The sequence below is a fragment of the Tachysurus fulvidraco genome, chromosome 1, assembly GCF_022655615.1.
Source record: "Tachysurus fulvidraco isolate hzauxx_2018 chromosome 1, HZAU_PFXX_2.0, whole genome shotgun sequence".
NCBI lineage: Eukaryota > Metazoa > Chordata > Actinopteri > Siluriformes > Bagridae > Tachysurus > Tachysurus fulvidraco.
Window position 1 is genome coordinate 42,813,880 of NC_062518.1, and position 11,481 is coordinate 42,825,360.

The window sequence follows — 11,481 nt, forward strand, 5'->3', positions numbered from 1 at the left end:
CTAAGGGAGCGCCCAGCCACCCTGCGGAGGAAACTCATTTCGGCCGCCTGTATCCGGGATCTCGTCCTTTCGGTCATGACCCAAAGCTCTGGGGCAATTTAGAGTCAATACTCTAAATGTAGACTCATCAACAACCAGAACTGATCTGCACGTGCACACACACACACACTTGAACCTTCATTCATTTGATGTTTTGCACATGACATTTCAATATTTCAACCATCTGCAAGTTTGCGAGTTTAAGTTTATGTTTATCTGTGAAAGCTTATCTGCGAACCCAGATAAAAATGGGAGTTTTGCATCAGTAAGAGCATCCAGCATAAAACCTGTGCTGAATCTAATGTGATCCTTTGTGGCGACCCCTCACAGCGAGCAGTCGAAAGAAGGGAGAAAAAAGTATTGTACAGTATACAGAATGCACACGAGTCATCACTCTTTTGTGTATTTGTCCTGTAGTATATTATATTGTCTGTTTGCACTGTCTTGTCTCCCACATGATGCATTTAATGTAGCTAGGACAACTTACTTTAAGTGCCTAGCTTTGTGTTGTTTTCATGTAGCACCATGTTCCTGGAGAAACTTTGCTTCATTTCACTAGGAATAGCATCAAATAGATATTGACTTGACTTGACTTGACTTGACTTGATACCCCACCTATCGGTGTGGTTCCTGGGAGGTTGGAGAAAACCAGAGAGCTAAGACATACCAACCAGTTGCTAAGGTTCTTCTGAATAAATGTTCTTCATCACTAAAGCCACACACAAACTGTATGTGTTTATGTAACAGTCTAGACATCTGACTCTATCTGCCTCTCAGTGTTAATAGACTCGTAGCTCTTCGTTTCAGCCCGGCGTCTCCTCCTCTCCAGCTAGCACCTGCGGCTCTGTGACATTTAGAATTTATATCTTCATAATATCCGCACAGGAGCAAGCACAAACCGTTAAGAATGAATATAAACACGCTCCTTATATTAATCATAGATGAAAAAACATTGTCATTCACACCACACTACCGGCCTATTACACCCTAACTTCTGCTCTTGCATCACAAAGTTATTTTTCCCACCAGATAATTTATTGTTTGTTGACTCACTCGCTGGCATATTTGCTTAGCCGTGTTTTGTCTGCTGTAATTTTGAAGCTGACGTAGATTTTGGAAGAAAAAAAAAAGAAAAAGGAAAAAAAAAATGAAGACAACTTTCATGCCATTTTGGCAAAGAGTGACATGAGGTCTGTGAGCAATGTCCTTTTCAGCTGAGCACACTGGATGGGTCTCTCATCCTCACTCCACACTCCGTTTGAGCTAATTACATTCACTTCAGTGCCTTAGCCAAAGCTACGGCTCTGTGCACTCTGGATGAGTCTCTCTCTCTCTCTCTCTCTCTCTCTCTCTCTCTCTCTCTCTCTCTCTCTCTCTCTCTCTCTGAACCAGAATATCAGCCTTTGAGTCTCATTTATTCTGAGCTTGGTTTTAATTGAAGTTAGGAAGTAGCAGTTGCATATTGGCTTCTTATTACAACTTTAAAATATGTTAATGGCTGGAGAAGACTAGTTACCTTGCTAGACATTTTAACACAGAAGCAGTGCACTCGGTAGTGAGTGAGCACGTTTGAATATATCTGCTTTAGATACTTATCACAGTAAGATACTGTACACACTTAGTTTTCTCACATGATAATTAATTTCTTTTTCTTTGTTTTTTTTAATTTTTTTTTTATGTACTGCTATTGCTACTAAACAAACCTTTCCCAAGGGACGTAATCATTTTCATTCATTTTCTACCGCTTATCAGAACTACCTCTGGTCAGAGGTACACACACACACATTCTTATTCACACACACACACACACACACACACACACACACACACACACACACACACACACACACACACACACACACACACACACACTACGGACAATTTTCCAGAGATGCCAATCAACCTACCATGCATGTCTTTGGACCGGGGGAGGAAACCGGAGTACCCGGAGGAAACCCCCGAGGCACGGGGAGAACATGCAAACTCCACACACACAAGGCGGAGGCGGGAATCGAACCCCCAACCCTGGAGGTGTGAGGCGTACGTGCTAACCACTAAGCCACCGTGCCCCCCGGATGTAAACATATATGAATATATTCAACAAATAATGAAACGGAAGTGAATACAAATCCCTGTACTGTACTGTGCACTCTGTATTTTACCACAAACCCTACCACTTTTCTCCACTTTGCATGGTGGTGAATAACCCGACTTCAAATTTTACTCTACGACATGCATTTTATTTATTTATTTATTTATTTATTTATTTATTTATTTATTTATTTATTTATTTATTTTGATTGCCTGTAATCATCATTTAAAAAATAAAATTAATAAAAAAAGAGTTACGATGAAATTAGAATTTAACTCTACAGGTAGGAAAAAGAAGTAATATAGAAAATATTAAAGTACAGATAAAGGGTGTAGTTATACAGTATATTATAGACTTACACAGGTGCAAGTATTTCATTATTAATCTTTAAAGCATTCATATTACAAAACCTTTAGTCTGATTTAGACTATCAGGACCGTGAGTAAGTGGCTATTAAGGATGGTGGAAATGCGACACACGGCTCCTCACATTCAGGTTAATGAATGCGGTCTTTGTTCGAGCCCATGTGGAAGTAGAAAAAAAAAACAACTCCTGCTTATACAACATTGTTATTGCATTCTGCAGGATCTTAGTGCACACCTGTAGTATCAACCACAAGCCCTATGAACCTTCCTGGTTATTTGAATTAATGTATTAACTCAACTACTAAACACATCCAGATGGTGTCATTGTGTTAGACCCACTGATAGACAAAATGCTCTCACCTTCACGGTGTTTACTTGTTACATAAAACAAAGGGAGCATTGTGTGTGTACAGCAGAGGTAAAGTTTGAATAATAGCCTAAATAGCAGGGCATAATGAATGGCTTCCTCTTTACAACCATTGCATTTGTGTGTGTGTGTGTGTGTGTGTGTGTGTGTGTGTGTGTGTGTGTGTGTGTGTGTGTGTGTGTGTGTGTGTGTGTGTGTGTTACACTTCTCAGCCACTCTTCTTCGGCTGTGGCAGCTGGCACAAAGCACAGTAAGATGAATGGGGTGTTTCTGGGATGTCGTCAGTGTGCAGGTTTGGTGCAGGGTAAGCATGTGCGGTGCAGGCCGAGATGCAGCACTCAGGAAAGATGAGTAGTGTGATTTTATTTAACAGCCCATTTAACATCTTATTTTGCCCGTCATCTAGCATGACGCATATGTCACATAAACACCGCATGTCCACTAGAAGACAAAATGACAGAACGTTCTCTCCTGCATGTTAGACGCTTTCGGGTTTCCGAGCAGTAGGCTTTAAAGTGACCATGAACACAAAGAGCTTTTTGTAACAAACGAAGCATGGCAGCAAAGTCAGAGTCAAGGGCAGAGTGGGAATGAATAAATGACCCAAAATTCAACAGTCCAAAAGGCAGAGGAAGGATCGATACTAACAGATCACACACACAAAAAAGTTATTAATGTAAAAAAGATAAAAAATATGCCAAAGCTTTATAATAAAAATTGTAGCTTTATAATATTTTTTTTTATAATATAAAAAAAAAGGGTGCACAAATTTATGCACCTGTCTAATTTGGTTTTGATGCATATTGCGCATTTTCTGTTAATCCGATAAACCTCATTTTACTACCGAAATATTACTTTAGTGTCCTTCGGTTATTTGATAGATCAAAATGAGATTGCTGACCCAAACACCCACATATTTCTAAATGAAAATCATGTAAATTTTCAGGGGTTCCTAAACTTTGGCACAACGACTGGAACTCTTTAGAGCTAGGGTTTTCCCATGTAAGGGGAATTCAGAAGTATTCAGAAGTTAACTAGAGGAAATTTAACAGGACAGAAAGCAGCGCATACTTTTTTAAAGCAAATCAAAATGAACTTTGTGTCTATGAAAGAAAGAGAACTAGAAAAAAGAGTGTGCAAGAAACTTTGTGTGCATATTTATAATGAAACTTAAATTAAAGAAAAAACACAAGGAATAGACCATGACCAATTCCGTGTTATGCTAAAGCCGAAAAAAAAAAAGTGAATGATCTGCTCCAGTTAACCCCACTGTGGTTCTCTGCAGCAGAGACAGGAACAGTTTATCTCTCCAGTGCCAGGCACTCACACACACCTTGTACTCCCGAGCCTCTCTGCATACCAAAACACTGGCGTGTTCTCAAGTTACACCCCTGATATATGTCCAACTATGGACATAAGGATCTCTGCATGCCAAGTCCACCTCTCCCACAGACATAGTTAGGTCCAGTAGAGTAGAAGTTCCCCTTTTTTCAAGTCAAGTCAAGTCAAGAAGATTTATTGTCATTTCAACCATATACAGTATAGCTGTTACAGTACACAGTGAAATGAGACAACGTTTCTCCAGGAACATGGTGCCACATAAAACAAAGAGAGGGCTAAGGACATGTAAGTAGTCCTAGAGACATAAAGTGCAACTGTGCAACCTGGTGCAAACAGTGCAGGACAAGACAGACAAGACGGTGCAGGACAAAAGACAATACACAAAATACAAAAAAGAGCGCCGACCGACCGGTGTCAATACTTTATGCAAATACTGTAAGTTCAGACAATATTGCGTGCAGTAATACTCGACTGAACACATTTTTTTAGCAGCAGGTCCCTGAGATACAGTAGTGTATAAGATTGTGCAGAAACAGCAAAAATTGAAATAATTTACAGTATGAGCAAAATGACTGAAATGTTAGACAGTGTGTGCAAAGAGCAAAACAGTAAAAAAAAAAAAAGTGTGCAAAACAGCATGTAAACAGTTTGTAAACAGTAAGCACGTAAACAGTTTGATGACTGTAAGTAGCATGTAAACAAGTCGATAGATGTACAGTATATTAGAAGTGTGTGTATGTAGTGTAGGTCTGTGCAGTCCATACAGATGATGTGCGTGTGTATGTTGTGCTCAGTACAGTTCAGTTTTAACAGACGTCCGAAAAAAAAAAAAAAAAGTTTGGTCTAAAAATAATTCCATTGTCTCACTCTCTGCTTCACTCTCATTCTTTTCTCCTACAAAGGTAATGACCTGAACCTCAGTGGTCTCAGCTTGTTACTCTCCTGAGCGCTTGTAGCTTCAAGGTCACTAAACCTCTTACCCTCACCCCGTCCTCGCCCGAGGGCGGCCGGTTCTCCCGCCAATGGACACGAATGACAGCAAAAATAGAAGAAGAGAGGAAATGGAGTGCAAAAAGAAAAAGAAAGAAGCTAAAAGCAGCAATAGATGTCTCAAAGCCATGAATCTACTGTACTGTACACCTTCATCTTGTCATCTCTTTTTTTGGGATACACGAAAGTGCTAAATTAATTCCCGAATGAAATAAAATTCATGATTTAGGGAGATTTATTAAGTACGGTAAGATTTTGTTCATTATTTAATATACTTCCAGTTCGGATATTAATCTCAGAGGACTACACGTACTGTGTTTTGACTTCTAAATACGAACAATACAGAATGTATTCAGAAGCACAAAGGAAAGCTAATAGAGCCCATAAATGAGCAACATTAGCACTGGGTTGCAATGCTGTTGTTGGCAATTACAGCTTCAAGATTTCTGTGGTAACAAGTAATTAGTGGGTTGTTTTTTTTTTCCCCCAGCACTGTGGTTCATTCATCTTGGCAAATCATTTTCAGTTCCTCAGGGTTACAAGGGTCCATTTGATGTAATTTCTAAATCCTCCACAAAAAAATAAATAAATAAAAGAATTCAATATTCCATGTAAGACCTCGTTGAGTTATTTGTGATGAAGGTTTTATGGTTGTTTTGTTGAAATGTCCATCTTTACCCCAGATGCTCCGCAGTACGTTGCTCCGTTCGTGATTCCTTCAATGACGTGCAGAGAATAATGCAGTGTGTATAACATTTACAATTTCAGTTTGATCTCTTTAGTACTTTTATCATCGGATATTGTCACAAGACAACATCGCAGGAATATATATATATTCGTACAGAATCCAGAGGAAAAATTACCTGAGACGATATGAGAAAGAAACCTTGAGAGAAATCCAGACTTCAAAAGTGAACCCATCCTGTTCTGGGGGACATGACATAAAGCTCCATCCTTCATACTTCACTGTAGGTATGGTGTGGTGTTCTTGAGATCACGCAGACATGTGGTGTTCTTGAGATCACGTATGACAAGCTTGATTATTTCTGGAGAGTTTTGTTTTTGCTTTGTCTGACGTGAGGACGTTGGTCCAGAAGCGTACTGATTCGTTACTGATTTAGCACTGACCATGTTCTTGACTTGACCATATAAGGAAGTGCTAACACAGTGGATAAGGTCTTGGACTACTATTTGAAGGTTGTGAGGTCGCATACCAGGATCACCAAGATCCTTTTGCATCAAGGGCCCTTGAGAAAGGCCCTTAACTGGCAACAAATGTTTATCTGTATAAAGGATAAATCTTCCTAAGGCTGTAAACCATGTTTACAAATTCCTTGTCTCCTTCTTAACACTGATATATGTTAATCAAGATGTTCTATTACGCGACACTCAAGTCTGAGTGTCGGACATTATCTGCAATAAAGGACCCTGAACTCCTAGAGTACCGCAAATGACATTAACTCGGGTTTATTTGGAAGCCCACTTGTCCTGCTTCTTCTGCCTTAAAAGCATCATTGACCTCATGGGATTATGGGATGGACATTTATGGATACAGTTTGCATGTGGGCTGCGGTCTGGCAACGGTTAAGGACTTGTACTCTTAACCAGATTTTCATGCGTTTAAATCCTGTGGTTGGTTGGAGGGGTTGGGGGCTTGGGTGTAGGATGTGGTTGGGATCGAGGTGGGGCTCAAGACGCTGACACTGCGTTCTGTGTTCCTTTGCTTCACCTCATACATGAAAAGAGATTAAATAACATGCAGAAGACAGAAATCCTTCTCTGACATTAAAGATTTATTGGGCCTCGGGTACAAAATGGGATACGAACAAATGTAGTGATGAATCTTTTTAAGGAGCGTTTACACAAAAACATGTGTACTTGTAACTCATTTGATATTAACAAAATCCCAAAATCTGGTCTAAATAAGACTATCCGATCAGTTAGGACAAAAGTAATGGCACCTGTAAACAGAGGAAGAGTCAGTGTGTGTTTGCAGTAGGTGATGTGCTAAAGTGTCTGAGCTACATTATTAGAGCATGCCGCATTTCGAAGGTTTGCGCTTAATTACTTCAGGTTCTAAACCCTGCTTTTATGCATTACTAAAGAAATACATCACACATGTCATTTAGAAGCGAGGTTAGTGTTGCTTTTTCCCCCCGAGGTATCAAATTCTGATCGTAATCAGGATCGTGGCTTTTGCAGTGTTAATTTCACGTTGCAGGGACAAACATGTACAGTGTGAAACAGTGTGGCGTTAGAAGGTCAGATGCTTAGCAACAGACGCGGATATCTGATATCACATGCTAGGTACAGTCACAGAAACTCTATGTATTGTGGAAACAGTACGTAGTTGCAGTGTTTGAGGGGAAAATACAAAAGAAATAAAAAACATATCAGTTGGAGTGAAGATAAGAGAGTGTTAGCTTTTACATTTATGCTCCGACAAACTGGATGGCAGTAAGAAATAATCTGGGAATTGACAGAATTATACTGTATGAGGAAGCTCAACCACATGGCAAATTTATAAAGGCCAAAAAAGATTAGAAAGTTGTGAAAGAGATAACAATAGCTACTCGTGAGACAACCCATTCTTTAAATCAGCTGGATTTACCCAATTATAGTTGGTCATGGTGCAATAGAAGATCCAGCGTTTAGAAATGTACAGTGTGAAACGTCAGATTATGAAGAGCCAGGATTAAATGTTAATCCCGGGTAAATTATGAGCAGTGTGAAACCACAAACAAGATAAACCCAGGATTCTGTTTAATCAGAGTTTCCACTCACACTCAGAGTGTGAAAACCCCTTTTGTTTTGTTTTTTTTTAGCTCTATTTAAGTTTTACCTTTTGTGGAGTTTTGTGTAGCGAGTATGAAGAAATCCTGACGTGGATTTTTACTTTGGTTTGAACTAAAAGAACGTTGACACACAGCTTTAAGGGAAGGATAAATGAGGCCCAATATTCAGACAGATAGCCATTATTGAGATTAAATACCGTTGTCTTAGCGTATAATGAGCGAACGACGGAATCTCTGCAACTTCTACGTTGTGGGACAAATGTGTTCAGGTCAAAAGTGAGCTGTGAAATTTAGACAGACAGAAATAAATGTGAAAGACATATTGTATTATTGCTTTGTTGAAAGTAAAGTAAGGAACGTGTGAGACACTTCTCTGCTTGTCCACTAAAAAGCAACATAAAAATGTCCTCACACGCTAAAGCTAATCTTGACGTATCTTCTTCATAAATTCCAAATCTCAAGAAAATATATATATATATTGACACTTTGTCCTTATCGATTTATTTTATGAACTATTATGTGACGCTGCCGTTTTTCCAGACACGCAGACGGCCGGGGACACACAGTAGATGCAAAAAAGAGAGACAGTGACATTTAAGTGATAAAGCTGAAAGGGAAAGAAGTCGTTATTTCAGGGTAATTTGACGAAACACAGTTAACAAATGTGTGCAGTTTACAAACACAGTTTTCAACAACAAATAACTATGATGAATGTCTCATATTTTGAATAGTTTCTAGAAGTAAATTGCTCTTTTTATTCATCGTTTAGGATTTCATTTGAAGTGAGTGTTTAATCAAGATTCTGAGAATATTTTTATCGAATATTTTTCAAGACTGAAAAGCTTTCTAATCTTTTATTAATAGATATCGAAGATTATATGAGGAAGAATCGAAGAACTATCCGTCATATGGCATAGTACGTTGTGAGAATGTTGCAGGAATGTTATTTTAGTCTTATTCTGCAATCGCTGAGATGCTCTAACATCTGTATGTTACTAATGTAATGAATGTAACATAAATGTAAACATCTTTGACACAGCACAGAAATGTCATAAAGACAAATTATGTCTTTTCTGTCGCTGTGGTACTCCGGCCCTGTGTCTGAGATGTTAGCGTTCCTCTAAATGATATAGCAGCAGAATGTATATATATATATATATATATATAATTTCTGCTCTGTGTCGGAGATGTTATCTCTAATTATCTCTAATAATGTTATCTCTAATGATTGGTCACAAAAAATAATCCCTACGCTATCTAATCTGTATCATTTTATTAGAAATGGCATTATTTACATTTTACATTACATTTACTATTTACTGTAGAGCGCCACCCAAATGAGGATGAGGTTCCTTTCTGAGCCTGGTTCCTCTCAAGGTTTCCTCCTCGTGTCCTCTCAGGGAGATTTTCCTCACAGCCGTCGCCTTCGGCTCGCTCATTAGCGATAGGGATAGATAGTTAATCTTATATAAATTTATTTTAAACTTTAATTGTATATATTCACTTATTTATTTTTATTCTTATTTCTTCTTCTTCTTCTTCTTCTTCTTCTTCTATATTTATTTCTGTCAGGACCACTTATTAGATGAATATGAATTATTAGATGATATGCATACGGTTAGTGTTGGCGGTATGTTTCTGTTCTGGGCAAGAATCCACACGCCCGTCGGTGCACATGCACGGACAGAGCGGGGAGAGCAGCGACTAGAAAATACAATAGACCCCCGTATAACTTAACCACTAGCATGCATGGTATTGATATGCTCACTTACGTGTTTTTGGAAAGTAATAAATGAATGGATAGATAGATAATTAAATAATTAGAGAGAGAGAGAGAGAGAAAAATATGTGGAGATTTATGACGTAAACTGGTACAGCGGACACGGGTTCCGGCATGGTGGAGTCGGGGTTGGAGGAGGGAGTTTAGATCACGGCAGCAGCGAAGCGCTAGAGTGGCTCTATGAATGGGAATTTAAATGATCGGGTAATATGGATGTCGTAACCCGATTGGTGTGCGTCGTGGACAGCTTATTAACAGCTGATGCACGCTTGACTACGTGGCCTGCCAGAACTAACACGATGCTTGGTTTCTTTTTCTCTCTCTTCTGTTCCCATACTTCTATAAAGCTGCTTTGAGACAATGGGAAAGTGTTAAAAGTGCTATACAAATAAACTGAATTGAATTGAATTGAACTAACTCACTATCATTATTAAATATTGTATACAATACATTTCTTCTTCCTCTTCACTTTCCGGCCATTTTCTTCTCCGATAAAGAAACTCTTAACCCTGTTAAACTTCCTCCTCACGACTCCTAACACTTTTTGACTTCCAAACGCCCACGACTGCTGTCATTATCTCCATTACGCTGATTATTTTTCGATGACAACACGCCATGTTGTGTTTGATCTTGACACGAACACGTTACTGAAAGCTCTGATCTTCTTGTAATCCCAGCTCCTGAAAGTTTCAAATGTTTTCACACGTCCATAAATGAAAAAAAAAAATTCTAGTCTAACGGACGTGTAGCACATAAACCCTCAGGACAATCTTTTATTAGACGTCTGAGTGTTTGTAAATTCAAGCTGACTTTGTAAGCCTCCGACATCAATATCTCGACAAAAGCACTCCAGCAATCGCATACCGCACATAATAACATGGTGACGACTAGCCTAAAGATGGTAAAAAGAAGAAAAGCCGACATAGATGTGGCCATTGTTTGCTCATATGGCAGCCAGATCCACAGATCCTCACTCTTATCAGCGAACACTTCTTGATGTTGCATGTTGGAGTTACACAAAAGCACAGATGGAAATCTTTCTAACTGTCAGCCTGTGATGTCCTCAGCATTAGATCATCACTCAGCAAAGGGCTTTGACCTTAATGACTTTCCAGACCATTGAGGTTTGAAGTTTGAGGGGTTGTGATAAAGCCCTGATTTCATACGCACCAAATATAGACGTACACAAGTTCCTATTGTTAGATACACTGACAAAACCAATGGCACAAATCCACCAATACTGGTATAAACAAGTGCAGATCAAACACGATGTTAGTGTTGTGTTGACGTCAACAATGCGTGACAGGATCTACGGATTCACACGTTTTTTACCATTTTCCTGTGAATGATTTGTTTGTTTTCACGTGCTAATTATTCTCATGCTTGTTTCTCACATGGTTTTACTTTATTCTTTTTTTTTTTATAAGACAAGGATTATTATTTCTTTTTTGTAGCACATATCCTTTTTTCATCTAGCGTAATCCATGTGATCGCATATTTTTTTTTTTGTTTTGTTTTTTTTGTTTTGCACATGGTTTCAGTTTACATATGTGATTTTTTTTGGACATAATTACTTTATTGGACTGCGGATGGGATTTTTTAAATATTTTTAGTAATTTTAGTATAAATAGTCTTGATTATAAATGTCTTGATTTTAATATCTAGGGCATCAGGTGTCTTTTTTTTCTCACATGATTTTTTCCACACATTTA